Source organism: Lissotriton helveticus, chromosome 11 (genome assembly GCF_964261635.1).
Source record: "Lissotriton helveticus chromosome 11, aLisHel1.1, whole genome shotgun sequence".
Lineage (NCBI taxonomy): Eukaryota > Metazoa > Chordata > Amphibia > Caudata > Salamandridae > Lissotriton > Lissotriton helveticus.
The window spans coordinates 435,176,564-435,194,367 of record NC_136072.1 but is presented as its reverse complement, the minus strand read 5'-3'; the positions used below and the strand labels follow the sequence as shown (position 1 = coordinate 435,194,367).

Below are 17,804 nucleotides of genomic sequence, written 5' to 3'. Positions count from 1 at the left end.
ACTTAAGACTTTTCCCTTGACTTATGATATATATTGATGCAGATTTGAATTTATTAACCATTTTACCTTTTGCTTTCTATAATTATTCTTAATTTCAAATAAACCTTCAAAGTTTGGACTTCGAATGTTTTCTTGTGTATGTTTCCTCGTTTTGCCTTGGGAACCTGTGTTTTGAGACACACATGACACTGATCCTTCCAATCAGCCCTTTGATAATTCATAAATGCAAAGTGCCAACAGTTTCAAGCAATTGGAACAGATGGGGAGTGGGCAGTATCCATTAAGATTCTGCAAATAATGAATTGGAAAACATTCTCTAACGATATATGGTGGGCAGTAAATTGCCACATATAATTCATAGACATAAAGTATTCATATAAATCATGGCTTCTGTTAGCTGTGACAACCCCTGGCCTCCAGCCCATACTAAATCAAGGTATTTCATCCCCTTGTGTTGGCCAGTTATAGCAGACGGGGAGGGCAGAGTGTACGCAAAAGATGAGAGGCAGTCTTCAGGGAAAAAAGGCTCTACCTCCCTGCTTCCTTATTCCCTTACTATATTTGGGATGTCAAGCTCCCCAAACTGAACTGAAACCTTAGAACATCATCCCTCCACAGATAATTGCCCCAGGTGTTCTTGATCTCAATAAAAAGATATTGAATAAATATAACTATGCACAGAAGTACTAGGTTCTGGAGCACAAAAATACAAGTAGGTCCTACATTATGGGAAATCATTGGAACAAAATATTTATATTTTAAGTGTTGCTATTTTCTTCAACCTAAGTGGAATCTTAGCCAAGGCAGATAGTTTGTGTGGAACTTAGGGTTTCCTCTGTCATGTGTCTTTCTGGTGCATGTTCTTCTTAGTGATGAAACAGTTTCTATGGTGTAATGAAGGTTGGAGATCTAAGGCCCTGTACATACAAACTGTAAGAAATTGAAACTTCTTATTGAATGAGATGTGTCAGGTTTCCCCCTAAAGCTTGCAGGATCCAGAGCATGTTACAGAAGATAATTATTTAGTACTTGTGCAGAAACGTGAGTTTCTAGTGCCTCGAAAGACACTTTGATCCTACATTATTGGATAGTGCTAGTACAGGTTTCAGTGATTGTCTCTAACCGCTTTAGGATCAGATGTTCAAGATTCTGATCTCTCCTGTGCGTTTGTTTCATAGCATTGTATATATATATATATATGTACGCCTGCATCCTATTAAGTATTCTGAAACCTACGAAAGACTAACAGCCACAAGAGAACATGTAAACAGATATTCCACATTCTAACAAACACAACCAGATCTAAAGTCACACAATGCCAAGACAATGCTCCGTAACAGTATATCCTATTCTAAAACACCATTTTCACAAACAGAACATGCAAAGCAATACTTCCTGTTAACTTACATGCACAATATAAACCGAAAGCCAAATAGCTGGCACAAAAATGCCCCTTAATAGAACAACTGAATCTGCACAAAAACCAATGCTCTTAAAATTCAATGAAAACATTATCAAGTACACTGGACAGAATACAGCAAGGCAACCAATTACCAGGCTCTGAATGTTTCTCAACAACACTACAAACAATCCATAATTCAGCACTCATAACAACAACAAAGCACTGTCGGCACACCCACGTCCACACCTACGCATAAAAAGTTAGGCTACCTAATAACTCAACCTGCTCGACAATGGAAAACCATCTAGCCTTGGGGAAAAAAAGAAAGAAACTGGTTCATGCCTAAAGAAACAGTGTAATAATATGAAAAGTAATCTTGCAGAAGCGGACTAAAAGATGAGTAGTTGTGGCAGGAGGTCCAAGTGATTTCCTTGTTAGGAAGTGCTTAATATTTGGCTCACTGTGCCAAAATCCACTGCTCTTTCATAGGCATCCGCCTGCTTCAAAATTTCCAGATTTCCCTATATGCTATCACGGTTTTAAAACATTGTATTTAGAGTCCTTAATATTTTTTAAATGTCTAATACCCCGTCTTGTACAGTTCTTAAGCTATAAAATGGCCAGTGACAAGCAACAGACTACAACTAAACTAATGAAAAAAGTATAAGTGAAAGTTATAACAATTTATTGATTATTTTGTCCTAAGCAGGGGACAAACAAGAAAAATTGACAGTTTTTGTACAGTAGAAGGCTAGCTTTGACATGTGCAAAAGCACAGTTACAACTGTTGTTCCCGTGAATTTAAAAACAAGAGGGATGGTGAGACAACAGAGGCTGAGCAAATAAATAGAGACCGGGTAGGCAAACGGAAAAAGCACTGAGAAACGTTTTTGAGAGCAAGGGTGCTTGGTTAGCTTCAGGCCTATTGCTGTGATACTAGGAGTTGTACGAGGCACCTAGCAGTATTAAAGGGGAAACGGCATGCTTCCCTCTTTAACAGGATACTTAACACATGATCTGAGATGGAAAGCACAGCTTCCAAACCCTTCTTGACACTCCAGGATAGTTTGGTTGACCAGTGAAAGTTTAATCCATGGGAAATGGGGTGAAGGCAGAGAAGAGGCAAGTATAAGATAGCTATCACAATAAAGACAAACACATAATACCAACTAGCAATAAATCGCAACATAACACAAAAAACTAGTAAGTTACACAGACAATTTATGGTTCATGATCCCCATGCTCTTTTCAACGTGTAAACCTGTTGATATTGATAAAAACAATGCTAATGCTTATGATGGTACACGTGCATACATGAACGAAATCGCATTCATATTGTCAAATTTGCCCGTCATGAACTCTCCATCAACCCAACTTGAAAATACGTGGTTAGACAGGCTTTGCAACCCAGGCCCGCGGTCACTGACTGACAGGTCACAGGTGGGGTGGCACGCAGCCGGCAGACAAATGTGTGAACAGGAAATCCAGGTCCATCCCCTAGGTATGCGGAGTGACACCACAATAGTCCAGGAAAATTGGCCCAAATAAAGCACACATGGCCAGAGGGTGCATGCTGGTCCAAAACACCATAAAGTCATATGCCACATAAAGTTAGGAACACAAAGGCAATCATGACAACACACACAGTATATGCAGTGACCAGGTGCCCCTCATGCCGGACACCTTGACACACTACCCACTGGCCCACATTGTGTCCACGCAGGGGTGAGTCCCACCGGCTTTTATTTAGGACAGGGCCCACATTCTTTAATGAACAAGGATCGCCGGATGTACTTTTATTGCTCCCAAAACTGTATAAAAATCACTCTGATTGATTGTACTTTGAGACAATCCTGAGACCTGTTTCTGTATGCTGTACTCAAGGCTGCATTGTTTAATTAAACCAACCGTTCCTATTTTGCCAAACGCCTTGTCTTTTGTTTTTCTTTTATGGTAAATCAATATTCAAGCAACAAACCATCACAAAAAAACTTAAGGATTGTAATACTCTCTCTTAGGGAAAGATTGCCTCACGTTTTAACATCTGAAGAGACCTAACATCCTCCAACCAAAACTCTGAACTTTTAACTTCAATGTTTGCAAACACAACCCAATATAAATAGTAATTTTACAGGCACATATATTCAAAACCATGTCCCAATTTTCATGGTTGGGTTTTAATCGATGCTCAATGGTCAACAATGTAATTTTTGGCTGCGAAGTGGGTATGCGTAGAGAAGGGCTTTTCCTAAGTGGCATTATCAATATTTACTAAAGCTCATTTAGGCTCATGCCTTGTGAAAGTGTAGTATTAATAAAATGAAGCATACTCTCGGCAATCACTGTACTGTTTGAGCAGCGATTTATTGACATTACGTGAAAGCGAGTCTTTTGATGAGCAGGCTGTTTTACATGATTTGATAACTGACACTTGTTCCCTATTTAATAGCGTAAATGTATGAAACATTTGGGTTTGTTCTGCAATCTTCCTATCTAAGGTGGGTTTTTCTTGGGCAATGAAAGGGAAAGGTAAAATATTTCATTGGTGCTTTACCCCAACATTTTTGTTTATTTACTTCTTTATATTTTTAGTTCTAGAAAAAAAGATCAACAGGTTCATCACAGAGACTGTGATGGGGCCGATTAGTTGAGTCTCTTCAAAATCCTTTAGCACACCAATAAAAATAAACAGCACTTTTTTCAAGTCTGTTGCTTCAATAATTCAAATGAAGCAATAATTATTTTATAAGGTGAAGCCATTTTTAAAACACTGAATCTGGTAGTCTGTCAGATATCCCAATCTAATCTATACTCTATTTTCAATTCACCTACTCAGCCTTCACTACAGCCACCGAAAACGAGGGATTACCGTTATGTTCTTGTCGTACTGCCTATTTTTCAAGACTCAGACCCTCAACAGTATTTTTTTATTTAACATACAAATTATTTCAAGTGTTTTTGCATGACGTGTGTATTGTCCTTGTGAGAAATAGCAAAAATACTGGGCCAAATTCAAAAAATTACATTTCATCGTACAATCAGGGATGTGGAATTCCTATAGCCCGATGCCCAGGACATATTGTTTGGGGTCAAGGGCAACACGTTTTCATGCTTATTATGTCCTTGGAACAAGTAGGCCGAACCCCCTGCAGCACAAACCCTTAGGATGCCAGTTTGCAGTACCACAATATGGATCAGAGAAGGGCACTGTCTGCAGTTAAGGTAATATTTTTTGGTCCATAGGTTAATGCTGTTCAAACTTGTATTCATGGTTCATTAATTGAAAGCATTTATTATTAGTGTGAGCGCTCCAAGTAAATGTTGTAAGCTCCGACTGCACTACTGACAGTGGTTCCAGTATAAAAATGTGTACACACATTTTCAAAGTTTAGCAATATGAGGCTATGTATAACGCTCCCAGAATGCTCTTTGATTCAATGCAAATATTTGCAGAAGCTGAAAAGCAAGATTGAGGATTCTTTGCTTCCAAAATAAAAAGTTGATCAAAAAAGGAAAGCAGGAAAAAAACATTTAGCTAAACCACTGTAAAATTCCAGGTACAGTTTCTTTGCAGCATCATTTAGTAACGTGTTGATGCATACTAGTATTTCCCAAAAATATTCATAATAGAAAATCAGTGTGACCAGTTTCAATAAGATTCTGGAAACAGAAATAAGCAAGCATTGGCAAAGCCAGTAAGTCTGAAAATGAAATGGTGGTCAGCGTTTTAGTATTGTCAATGTGTGACTTGTTTTGGCATGGTATTTGTAAAACCTTATTGGTGTGGGAGCTGCCGGGCCCTCACCATTATAACAAACCCTGGCAAAAGCAAAAATTGATTTTGGCTTCAAAAAGCACACACTGCCACAGTAGTTACAGGCACTGAACAAAATTACTTTGTGTGCCGATATGATCCGTGTGAAAGAGCAGAATGCCGTCACCCACTGGGAAGCCAGCCGATACAGAGAGAGTGACTGAATTTTAATAAACGCAGAAGGTCACGGTCAACGCCAGACCAAATTAGGGGCCCTTTTATTAAAGAAAGTCTCAAAAGTGCACCTATGGTATATGGCCTTGCATTAAATGCAGCTATACGGCTTTCAAGAAGTCCCAAGAATTTACAGAAGTAGTACAAGAAATAGTATTCGTAGAAAATATTTGTGAACTGCATTTTAGCATGAGCAAATATGCATGTGTAGATTTGCTCATGCAAAAATCTGAGTGTTTGCAAGTTCACTTTCCCTCCAACCACTTTTTTCCCAACTCTGGAAGAAGGTTTACGTCTGCCATTGTCAGCAGTAAAGTTCCAAAATGTCCCAGTATGGGAAAAGATTAGAGAAGAGTTGTTGTAAACTCTTAAAACATGCTAGGAGGTTTGCACAGACTCAAAAGAGCATTCTAACACTGGAACAATTGCTTACTTCTACCTTCAGCCCTAGTATGTAGATCTGCGGAAACGTGGCAACATAAAGGGATTGCAGGTATTCAAACACTACTATGGTATGAGCCCTGGCATAATCAGAGAGGCTATATCAGAGCTCTTATATAATGAGATTGCTGCCACAATTTGTCGCCGCACTACATGGCACCAAAGGGACAAGTGGATTTTGTTACAGGACAAGTAGATTTATGAAGCAACCTGCCCCATGGACAAGTAGATATTTTATTAAATTCCACACCCCTGTACAATGTATGATCCCAACCAAATGTACCTTTTTTAGGCCTCAAAAACACTCACAAATCGATTCCTCGCAAGTGCAAATAGTTTTACTCGCACGGATGTCTATGCCACCAACACTCAAGGGGTGGGAATGGGCAGAACAGGTCATGCTATGCCTTAGAAGTTTGAGATCGCCCACAAATACCTATTCTCTTGGGCATTCCCAAACTCTGACCCAACCATTACCTTCTCTAGAAAAGGTCAATATTTACTCCAGTTGAAGTAACTCCCCTTCCAGGATTAGAAGAAAAAAACTACCCCTACATTTGATGGGGAAGCAGGGGGAAGTGCTTTCGCCGTGGGGAAAAAAAGGTTTTCCCCAAAGAGAAAAGAAAAACGGAAATTGTGCATTAGCAAGATGGTTCCGTCCCCTTTTGCAGACTTCTCCACTATGGTGAACTCCACAGAGGGTCACAAGAATACTGTTGAATACCAAGATAGGATTTCTGCACACACATACACAAATGAAATCTGCAGCTACAGAATTACTATTTTTTTCATGAACCGGACACATCATTTTCTAATTATGCTTTCTAATTTATTCCAAGTTATCCTTCTAGTCTTCATATTTCTCCCAGAATTGAGCTTCTTATTTAGAAGTGAGATGAAAAAATGCACAACGAGTGGTTGCAGACTTAACAATAATTTAGTTAACTTCTCCAAATATTGCGTTATTCCTTACTGTGAGCAGTGCCAACCCGCAATTAACATTAATGTATGGTCTCTATACCCCCAAAGAGTGTTTTGGGTAATTAAGCAGTGTGGGTGATCCACCAAATGTATTAAAGCTGAATTTTAGTTCTGGGTCATTCGCCCAATCAAGGCCTGATCTCAAAGGGTTCATGTAGTATGAGAATTCATAGAGCATCAGGTGAACCCATACACGTACACAGCTATGTTCCATGCACATGACTAGTGTGCACATTTGTAGGCGACTGTCCTATTTATTTAGTAATCCAGTTAACAGCACCAGTGTCGCATAGCGCTGCTCTTAAAATATGTGAAAGTTTATTTTACTGTGAAATGTAGTCTTAATTGGGCATATAGTAATAATAAGAAAAGCCATCTGAGTTTCAAGAACCTATTATGATCCTCTGCATCGAAAACAACAGCTGTACTCTAGAAAGTGATTGAATAAATAATTAAATATAGCCATATAACACATTTGTGATTTGTAATATCAGAATAATGAAGTTGTATGGGTGCTCCTTCTTTAAAGGAAGTGGGTAGAAGGACAGAGAAGCAATGGTGGAGGAGTGTTGGATACAACATGCAATATTCTTTTGTCGCCAAAGTTAGCTTTCTGTAGTTGTGTCCAATCCATGTCTGAATAGCTTTTCGACCGATGGAAAAGACAGAGAATCCACCTTTACTGCAAATGAGATGCAAGTAGATCTTTCTCATCAGCATGTAAGTTAGTGGAGGTCAAGAATGGGTTTGATGCCAATGTTGCTAAGCAGTTGTGTGGGCTTGGTTCTCATGTTGAAACATTTGAAACACCTGGTTAGCGATGGACTTAGAAAACAAAGATCATCAAATAGTATTCAGAAATTAACCTCTCTAAACATTTTTAAAGAGTTTAGATCCTTGGAGTGCTGATCATGCAGTAGTACATACACTGTAGGGCAACATTAACTTTGCATCAAGGGCTCTAATGACATACCACCAAAGGATCAAGAGTGTGTATCATTTATTCAAATTAGAAAGCCTAAACACTACAGAGAAGATTTACAAGGGCAATCAGGCTTGCAATATTTTTCCCTTGGCAGTGAGGATTCAAACACTAAATCAATATCATTGTGGACTAGTAGTAACTTGGGATCTTGGGTCAGCGTTTCTTGCCATGGAATAAGCCTTTCACTCATCTTCCCCTGCCTCAAACAGACAGTGCACTAGATAAGATTGTCAAAAGGCTACTCCTATGATGAAAAGCTTCTGCACAGCTTTCACTGTGCTTCTGTAATGGATTAGACCACCATCAGAATCAGAGGGTAGATTTTATTTGTGGGGATATGTACCCATACAAAGGGAAACTGGACTACAGTTGATGCACACTATGGGGCCGATTAGGATGGCGGTTTTTCCGCATCCTCCGGGCCGGCGGAAGTGTCCGCCGGCCTGGAGGATGCGGAAAAACCGCTGCGGAGCCTCCAAAGACCCACCGCCAAATTAGGATGGCTGGTGGGTCTGGAATTCCGTCCGCCGCTTTTCCGCCGCGGTCGGCTTCCGACCGCGGCGGAAAAGCTATAACATGGCAGGCGGTGTCTATGAGACACCGTCCGCCATATTAGGATGTTCGTAAATACATGCTTTTCCACGGCGGCTTTTCCGCCATGGAAAAGCATACGGACATTCACTTTGGGGGCCCGTTGCGGGCCCCCTGGGTGAATGGGGGGTGGGGGGTGCACATGGGGGGTACCTATGGTACCCCCCTGCATTTGCGTGCACAAAGCAGCAGGCACCGTGCGGTGCCGGCCGCTTTGTGCATGTAAATGTAAAACATGCTTTTTTAACATTGCGGCGGGTGCAGCTTGAAGCTGCACCCGCCGCAATGTTAAATATAGAGGATGTGACCGCCACCCTGGCGGTCACATCCTAATCAGCACGGAGGGAACGCCGCAGCCCCTGCGGACGTTCCCTCCTCCTCAAGGGTGGCGGACGGACGCAAGTCCGTCCGCCATCCTAATCGGCCCCTATATTTGCATCCACTCCTTCAATTGACTTCCTTAGTCAGAAAGGAAACCAACATTCTGTCTCTCCCAGTCTCTTTCTATAGTTGTCTATCACTACCAAACTATTATTTTGGAGCGGATGAAGCAAATGAGCTGCAATAGGTTATAAACCTAATTACAGGGTAGGATGCAATAAGAGTAGGATAATCTACATCATATTGTGAATCAGAGGTCAGTATCCTCATAGTGACTTTGCTTAGAATCATTGAGCAGAAACTTAAGGCATATTCAATAATCTAGATCAATAGAGACCAAGACTCCAAGTGTAACTATACCACAAGTGGGTAAGGGATAAGATATAGTTCAGATAATATATATTGATCGATCACTGCCAAAAAATACACTAATTGGTTTAAAATGAGGCAAGCAGATGCAAGTAGGTTTTTAGATTTCGACAAAAGGTGCACATGAAGAGATGTGCGTATGAATGGTGAGAATTTTGGAGGGGAAAGGGGATTGGAGGCAGGGCAACACAAGATTTATGTGGTGTCAAGGAAAAGAGAGAAAAGCAGGAACAACAGATTCTGGCAGGATTGTAGATTAGAAATTTAAGAAAAAAGAATAAATGCAGTGAGTCTCTGAATACATTTGGATCTAAAGCAAGAAACGTTTAGAAAGAAAATACTGGAAAATGGAAATCCAATTAAATTAGAAAACATGAGAGAAAAAGGGGGGATGGGGCCTTTTCTTTGGGTCGTTGGGATAGAACTTGATACTGAGCATCATAAATGGTGAGTACTTCCATTTATCACTGGTGTTCCTTGGTCTCCGTTACTATTGCTCTTCAAATGGGTAACACACAATTAATGTATTTGTAGAACTAACTCTCCCACTTGTAAGGAGGGTGGAGTGCGCTCAAGCTTAATTCAAGGAGCTAGGAGACAATTTAGAACTAACATTTTGTATGATAACACATGAGCAGACTGGAAGTCAATATTCAGTCAAAGCAGTATATCTGTAGAAGAATAGACCTATTTCTTTTAACCGATACCCACGTACTCCAAGTAGTTCAGTCCAGATCATAAAGCACATAGAAAGAAGGAACATACTAGCACCTTGTGGCTAAGATACAGAGCCCAAGTACAACTGAAGTGCTAATGTACTACGGTGTTAGAATACAAACTACTTGTGGTCCTGTGGACAATGTTATCCTTTAGACTGATTTGCATATGGCTGAGTCCAACTGGGGTGGCGTAGTGGGCAAAAGAACGATGGATTTAACCCAGATCTTTTGACTGGGGGAGAATGTTTGCATTGTCAGCATTCATCCATCATTTGTTTGCTGTAACACTTTTCGCCCTAAGTGGGATGGGTATGCCCAAACGTGTGTTCCTTGCTCACTATGCCACTGGATTCAAGCTAGCCTGGCTGAAGAAAGGTGTCATACCCTGAAACCTGTTCCAGGATGCTTGATTCTGGTCCAGGGAGGACTAGGCCTGGCAGTTCGGTCTGGACTGCTCCCATCGGTCACAGAGTCAAGACTGATTTGCATATGGCTGGGTCCAAACTGGGGTGGCCTAGTGGGCAAAAGAACAATGGATTTAACCCAGATCTTTTGACTGGGGGGAGAATGTTTGCATTGTCAGCATTCCATCCATCATTTGTTTGCTGTGAAACTTTTCGCCTTAAGTGGGAAGGGTATGCCCACACATGGGTCCCTTGCTCACTGTGCCACTGGATTCAAGCTAGACTGGCTGAAGAAGGGTGGCATACCCTGAAACCAGTCCCAGGGTGCTTATTTCCGGTCCAGGGAGGACCTGGCCTGGCAGTTCGGTCTGGACTGTTCCCATGGGGCACAGCATCAAGACTGATTTGCATATGGCTGGGTACAAACTGGGATGGCGTAGTAGGCAAAAGAACGATGGATTTAACCCAGATCTTTTGACTGGGGGAGAATGTTTGCATGGTCAGCATTCCGTCCATTTGTTCGCTGTAAAAATATTCAGTCAAAGCATATCTCTGTAGAAGAATAGGCCTAATTCTTTTAACAGATACCAAAGTATTCCAAGTAGTTCAGTCCAGATCGTAAAGCACATAGAAAGAAGGAAAATACTAGCACTTTGTGGCAGAGACACAGAGCCCAAATACAACTGAAGTGTTAATGTACTAAGGTGTTAGAATACAAACTACGTGTGGTCCTGTGGACAATGTTATCCTTTAGAAAAATGATTAGCTTTCAATATTTTTGTGACTGCTGGGGTTTCAGGTTTGTTGGAATGGACTGCGTCTGCAAAGTTTAGAGTCGCAGGCAAAGTTGTAATATTTGTAGACAAAGACATTTAGTACAAACAGCTGCCACAGCCCACATGCCCATTCTCTACTGGGAAACACAAGGCACCTCCATCCCCAAAATATCGAGTAAATTCAATTTTAATGGCATAGCGGGTGATCTGGTGAAAAACATGGGGGTTCACCTCTGTATTTACTTACAGGGCATAAAGACAGTGTGTTTCAGGTCACTTGATGGAAACAACTGAGAAGAATTGTGACTCTTCTTTTTTCTCTTCACAGCACAACCATGCTTACCGTCAGCAATCAAAGAATGAGAAAGCTACATTGAAGCGTCTTCCTTTTCTGAAAAGAACAAACCAAATAAGATTACAATTAGTAAGAAATGTCAGGGGGTCCCTGGTCATCAAGCATCCAGAACGGTCACAGTTCAATCAAAATATTTTCTTATAACACATGAAAAACACAAGCTTGGTATTTACCTCAGTATATGGTATTGGCTACATAGTCTCCTAGGCTTTTAACTAGCATAATGTACACATCTACGAGGCCTGTATCCTGTTTTATCGTCAGTACATAAGAGACCATCACGGTGGGACGCCTCCAAGCATCACAAATCTACTGCTCTAAGGATAGTGGACATAACTGGTATATGACCCAATACTCGAGGCGCCTCCACAGAACTAGAGATGGCTAGATATATATCTCACAACCGTTCGCTTCACGCTCAGACATTCACGGTCGGCTCACAGAGGATTGTTCGCGATCTAAGAGACTTCGACAATCTCTGTATCTAGGTGGTGATTATTTGAATTTGGACATCTCCAGTCTTTTTAACCATATATATATATATTCCGATGATAGCATTAATGGATTACCACAAGAAGAAATTGGAGACTTATCTTTAAACACATCATGCCCTTAAATCTTACTGATGTATGGAGGCGACAGCACCGTACACCACGTATAAGCACCCAGAACACCATATATAACTGTATTGCAATGGACGGTCACCTGATGAAGGCAGCAATGCCGAAACGCGCGTAGTCTACATCTACCGCATTGCCACCCATCAACCTTGCGTCTAATATACTCATCCATTAACCAACTGTTATGTTCTCAGCACATTGATTATATGTAAAGAATGAAATCGTTTTTATAAAATGAGAAAAGAAAAAAACATTTCAATATATATATGATAAGATGGTCTTGAAGAATAAAATATATGTATATTTGTTGAAGATATGGTTGTGTTCTCTGTATGTAATAGTGGTTACTGTCTAAAGGTATATATATATATATATATATATATATATATATATATATATATATATATATATATATATATATATATATATATATATATATATATATATATATATATATATATATATATATATATATATATATATATATTTGTTGATTTTTTTTATTTTGCAAGCTATAGACCTTTACCCACTGTGTTATTCCCTATGTATAGATTGGTTACTAGATATATAGGGGTCCCCTGTTTTCAAAAGAGCCCATCTACGATATAGTACAGGTGAATTAAAGATCTTTACTCTGATACTTAAGCTGCTTGTGTACGGGGAAGAAAGGGGACACAGGAGAAGTTAGAAAACTGAACTGGTGAATTTTTAAATCAACACAGTATTCACACTAACTATGGAGAATAAAAGCAGTCCTGTTTTATTTCTTGGACACAAACCCATTTTTGGAAATCATGCTTTTCCAATGTTGCTGTTAATCTAAACACGGTTTTAAAAAACAGTGAGACAGCAGGAGAATGTTCATAGAGCCCGGTTCTGATAACCTCAATAAATGTTAGACATTATTCCTCAGAATGCTCACTTTTTTTAGGCAGTACCTCTTACCCCAATGTATGTAACCAAAATATTGCCTACTATAAGTAGGTTGCGTTCTAAACTGGAAAAAGGTTTTATTAGTATTCAGTATGTCACATTTAACATTATAAGTTATAAATTAGATTTTTTTTTGCTTGCTGGCAGACATCAGTGTTGTTGCATGGCGTCAAACCAGTGTACAAATATTACACAGTGCTGAGTTGGAGAAATCCAGTCTAAGGTGTAGGGTGTAGAAGACTCATGTAACAAAATGGAAATGGGCTGAGGAGGAATGCTTGACTGAGAAAATATAAAACCCATAATTTGCATTCTTTACACCAACTCAACACATTATCTTCAAATCTGGTTCCAACAATGCAAAACGACCATGCATGGCATCCCATATCTCCAGGAATCCAAAAATATTCCACACCTCACTTCCAGTAACAAGCAAGCGTCAGAAAATAGACCATATCAGGTATTCACATATTACACCCAAATATGGACCCATCAATATCAGAGACGCTTCCACTCTCTCTAGAAGATTGCCATCCAGACTCCCTTAATAAAGATCTGATATCTCGCTTCTTGCCACACCCAAAACAGACCTCGTTTCTGGTATCACCGCACTCCCCAAATCAGATTGCTTACCAATCGTCCTGGTAAGTCCTCCAACTCATAAAAAGGAGCCACACCAGGCATACTACCATCCTCTGATTTGTACAAAACAGGCCCAATTCATGTCATCCTTCAATGTCATCAAAAGCAGACTCATAAGTCATATCCTACAACTTAGACAGCTCAAAAGAGAGGTCCTCCTCCCAGGCCTGCTACTTCCCACACTTAAAACAAAGTCCCCTATTACTGGTTTACACCCACACAAGTAAAACAGCCTCAGTCTGTCTCCTTCATGTTTCCTCTTAATTATGTATCTATTTGGGAGGGTGGGGGGGGTGTTTACCCGACTCCAAGAAGGCCGCAAGTTAGTGTACCTTCCCCGAACACCACCAAAAATTCGTCAAAATCTACATGTACATTCAGTAAGTGCCCTGCGTGTGAGGTACCATCATCTCTCCGCTGTCAAGTATTCCCTATGCACACAGCGGATTTAATATCGGTGCGATATTGAGGAGGCTGTGGGTGGTGACGCACTGTATTGCTGCCCTGAACGACATTGGTTCAAATGCTCCGTCCATCACCACCCCCCTTTTGTGCCACTTTCTTCGCCATAAGTTGGCAGGGTATGCTCAGACTTGAGTCCCTTGCTCACTTTACCACTGGATTCAAGCAAGCCTGGCTGAAGACGCCTGAAATGCCAGAAACCGGTCCTAGAAAGCTTGTTTCCGGTCCAGGGAAGGCATGGCTTGGCAGTTGGAGCTGGACTGTTCCCATGAGGCACAGGGTCAGACTGATTTGCATATGGCCATGTCTGAACTGGGGTGGCAGAGTGGGCTAAAGAACGGTGATGGATTAAACTCAGATCTGTTGACTGGGTGTGAGTGTTTGATTGGTTCAGATGCTCCGTACATCACCACCCCCTTTTGTACCACTAAACGACATTGTGGCCCGCTGCGAGGAGGGGAGCCTAACGACCGCCCTCTACGTGGTGAGCTCAGTTCTGAGGGAGCTAAGTCAACGGTGTGCCAGGCTGGACTCCCGCGACACGCGGGTAATCGTTGTGTACGGCTGCCGCAGCTGTGGAGTGCCGGGCGGGGTCACGGACCGGCTTCCCTCCGAGGGCGCCTATGGAGCACACGATGGTGGCTGTTTGTTTCCATCGAGGACTGCTGCATGTGCGACATACACTTAACCTGTGAAGAGGCCCCCATGGACATAATATATTGGGCCAGAGCCCCGAACGTAGACAGGCGGGGACAAGTGGCAGCCCTGTAACAAGTGCCCCATGGCGATCCTTCATAATTGCAGCGTTTGCTAGCACCAACATCCCATGAGAGTCCGCTACAGGGAGTCCTTAATAACACGCCCTCCGTCCCGGAGAGTACCCATATACCTGTGAGGCCAGGTTGCTGCACTCGGACAGGCGCCGTGGCGTGGGGCCCGTCCGGTGTCCTACAAGCAATACCAAATTGGTGATGTCACATCACAGCTGTTACAGTGGGCGCGGGACGGCCGCACACAACTCAGAGCTCCCAACGAGGGTGTGTTCTTGCATTGCAGTGCCCAGCTACAAAGACGAACACCCTACGCTACTCGCCTAACCTGTGCCTATCTTCACATCATGGGTAAAACAGAAAAGCTCCAATCCAAGCTGCCTTTCGATTTGCGCAAATCCCCAAGAGTAAGGGGCCCTGCACCGTTCAACCAAGATAACGCCTCAGAGGACCTGGAAGCAGGAGCAGAAAAAGACGTGAAACATGCCTTCCACACTATACAGCAAAGTCTCTCCAAAATAGACAGTAAAATCGATGCACTGTCCTTTCGCCTGGATCGCATGTCAGAATGGTTGGATAAGCATAGGGAACGACTTGATACTGTGTAGCAGGGTCTCCGATATGGAAGATGTCACATGTGCGGACGCAGAGACCAACAAAGAAAGGGACAAAATCCTACATGCATTACAAGCGAAGGCTTAAGACTTGGAGGCAAGATCGAGGAACAACAACATAAGCATAGTAGGTGTGGAAGAATCATCCAACATCGGCAATATGGAACAGTATATAGAGCAACTGCTTGTCACACTTTTGGGCCGAAACACCTTTTCTGAAATTTTCAACATAGAACGTGCACATCGTTCATTGGCATCTAGACCTATTCCCAGGGTCCCCCTCGGCCAATAATAGCACGATTTCTGAATTACAGGGACCGTTATTCTGCCCTGCGTAAGGCCTGCGAACTGGGTTCGCTACACCACGAGGGATCAGACATCTCTCTGCTCCATGACTTCACACTACAAGTTCAGGAGTCCTGCAGGCTCTTTATCCCAGCAAAAAAGAAGCTCTGGGACCTTAATCTGGAATAAAGCATGCTCTATCACGCAAAGCTGAGAGTTAAACTGGACGGTAAAGTTAATTTCTTTACTGAGCCTAAAGCAATCTTGCACGCCATCAAGGATCGAGAACAGCATCTGAAGCGTCGCGGTTCGTCGATGGCCTCACAGGTGCAAGCGGAGGAATCATCGAGTCTTCACGAGGATCAAGCACAAGAGGAGGGACTGTAAAATCGTCCTGCAGAAGAAATCTCATGGACCAGCACAAGGCAATATGGGTAACTAGTGTGACCTGAGGCGTAGGGGTAGTAAGCATAGATAGAACATGGAATGCCTCGTTGACAATGTGGGGATTTGACTTGATCACTGATTCCAATAACAATAACTGACTGCCAGATGTAGGCACATCTCGCTGGGTGCACAGACAATGGTATTCAGAACCTCATTGGGTCTTAAGTCTAAAGTGTAAGTGATTTAGATTGTAGACATGGTGGCGGGGGATCCAGAAATGATGGCAACATCTGCCCCAAAGTGTATCCCACTACTCGTAGCTTTTGTTTTGGGGTTATTGTTTTTTCTTTGAGGTTTGGAAGGGTCAGGGGGTATGCAAACAGCTGTGACCGTTGGGGATCTTCGTGGCGTGAGAGGGAATGTCTTTTCTATTTACATGTATGTTTATATGGATATAGTCTTGTAACGTTATTTTCGCACAGTGTACACCGTAGGCATTTGGCTCTGTCCACCACAGTGGTTATTTCCACCGCATGGACTCTGATGGGGTAGGACCACAGGGTTTACAACTCCTCACTTTGAATGTTCGTGGCCTATATGATGCCAAAAAGGTCAGGAAAATAGGTGCTTATTTAAAAAGACAGAAGGTGTCTGTCGCTATTCTGCAGGAGACTCATCTCACCCCAGAGGGTAGCAAAGATGTGCAACGTAAATTGCAAGGAACTTGCTTTTTCTCTGATTTCACATCCCATGCCAGAGGCGTTATATTATGGATTGATAGAAAGGCTGGGGTAGAGATGGCAGGCTTGTTGTTTGACACGCAGGGCAGGTACGCAGTGGTTCTTTGTAAGAGGGGTGACCTGAAATTCATCCTAGTGGAAGTGTATGGCCAAATTAGGACGACCCCCAATTTTATAAATCACTGGCAGCCAAACTGACACAATGGAGTGGGATCCCACAGATTTGGGTCCCACCCACACGCCCAGCAGCTGCCGCAGTGGTCTTGCAGGATATCATGCATGCACACTGCCTCCTAGATATTTGGCGGCACAGAGCGGGATTACACGGACCACTCCTCTGCTTATGATACCCACACCCGCATAGACTTTTGGCTGATATCTGGGGAGTTAGAGGAGAGGGTACTCTCTTGTGAGCATTTCCTGCACACATATTCTGACCCCTCCCCAGTCCAGCTAGCGCTGAGCTATAACGCACCTCGGGTCCCGGCGTTCACGTGGCGCTTCCCTCCATTCTCATTACTAGACACAGTGTTCAAAGAGGACCTTCCGACGGTGATAGGAGAGTTCTTCACCAATAATATCGGTTCAGTATAATCTTTCGCCACAGTCTGGGAAACATTCAAAGTCTATATGAGGGGGGTAGTGATCTCAAAACATGCATGAGTACAGCGCTCCATCCAGGGCAGGCTGGACAGATTAGAGAAAGACACTGGACAATTAGAACAGGACCTGTCCGTGACCGGAAATGCGCAGGGCACCGCACACCTTAAACTGAAGTTAGAGGAGTTTCAGGACACAGCTAATGATGAAATTAAACACATAGGGAAATATGCAACGGCATGTATCTACGGGCAGGGGTCTCCAACCTTTTGTGTAGTGAGAGCTACTTCTGGTCAGTGAAAATCTTCGTGAGCTACCAACCCTCAAGCAACTGGCGCGTTTTTCTGAGAATCCTCCCA

At 42.3% G+C, this 17,804-nt stretch overlaps 1 protein-coding gene across 8 annotated transcripts in view; it reads right to left on the bottom strand.

Annotated features, from left to right (window-relative positions):
• MFF (mitochondrial fission factor) overlaps nt 1–17,804 on the bottom strand; it is a 222,544-nt gene that overhangs the window by 165,610 nt on the left and 39,130 nt on the right. For 4 of the 8 annotated variants that reach the window (XM_078665946.1, XM_078665940.1, XM_078665943.1 and 1 more), the window contains exon 3: nt 11,285–11,428. The gene's annotated coding sequence lies outside the window, so the exon portion shown is untranslated. The remainder of the gene's footprint in view (nt 1–11,284; nt 11,429–17,804) is intronic. The other 4 variants (XM_078665941.1, XM_078665945.1, XM_078665947.1 and 1 more) reach the window with 1 other exon arrangement.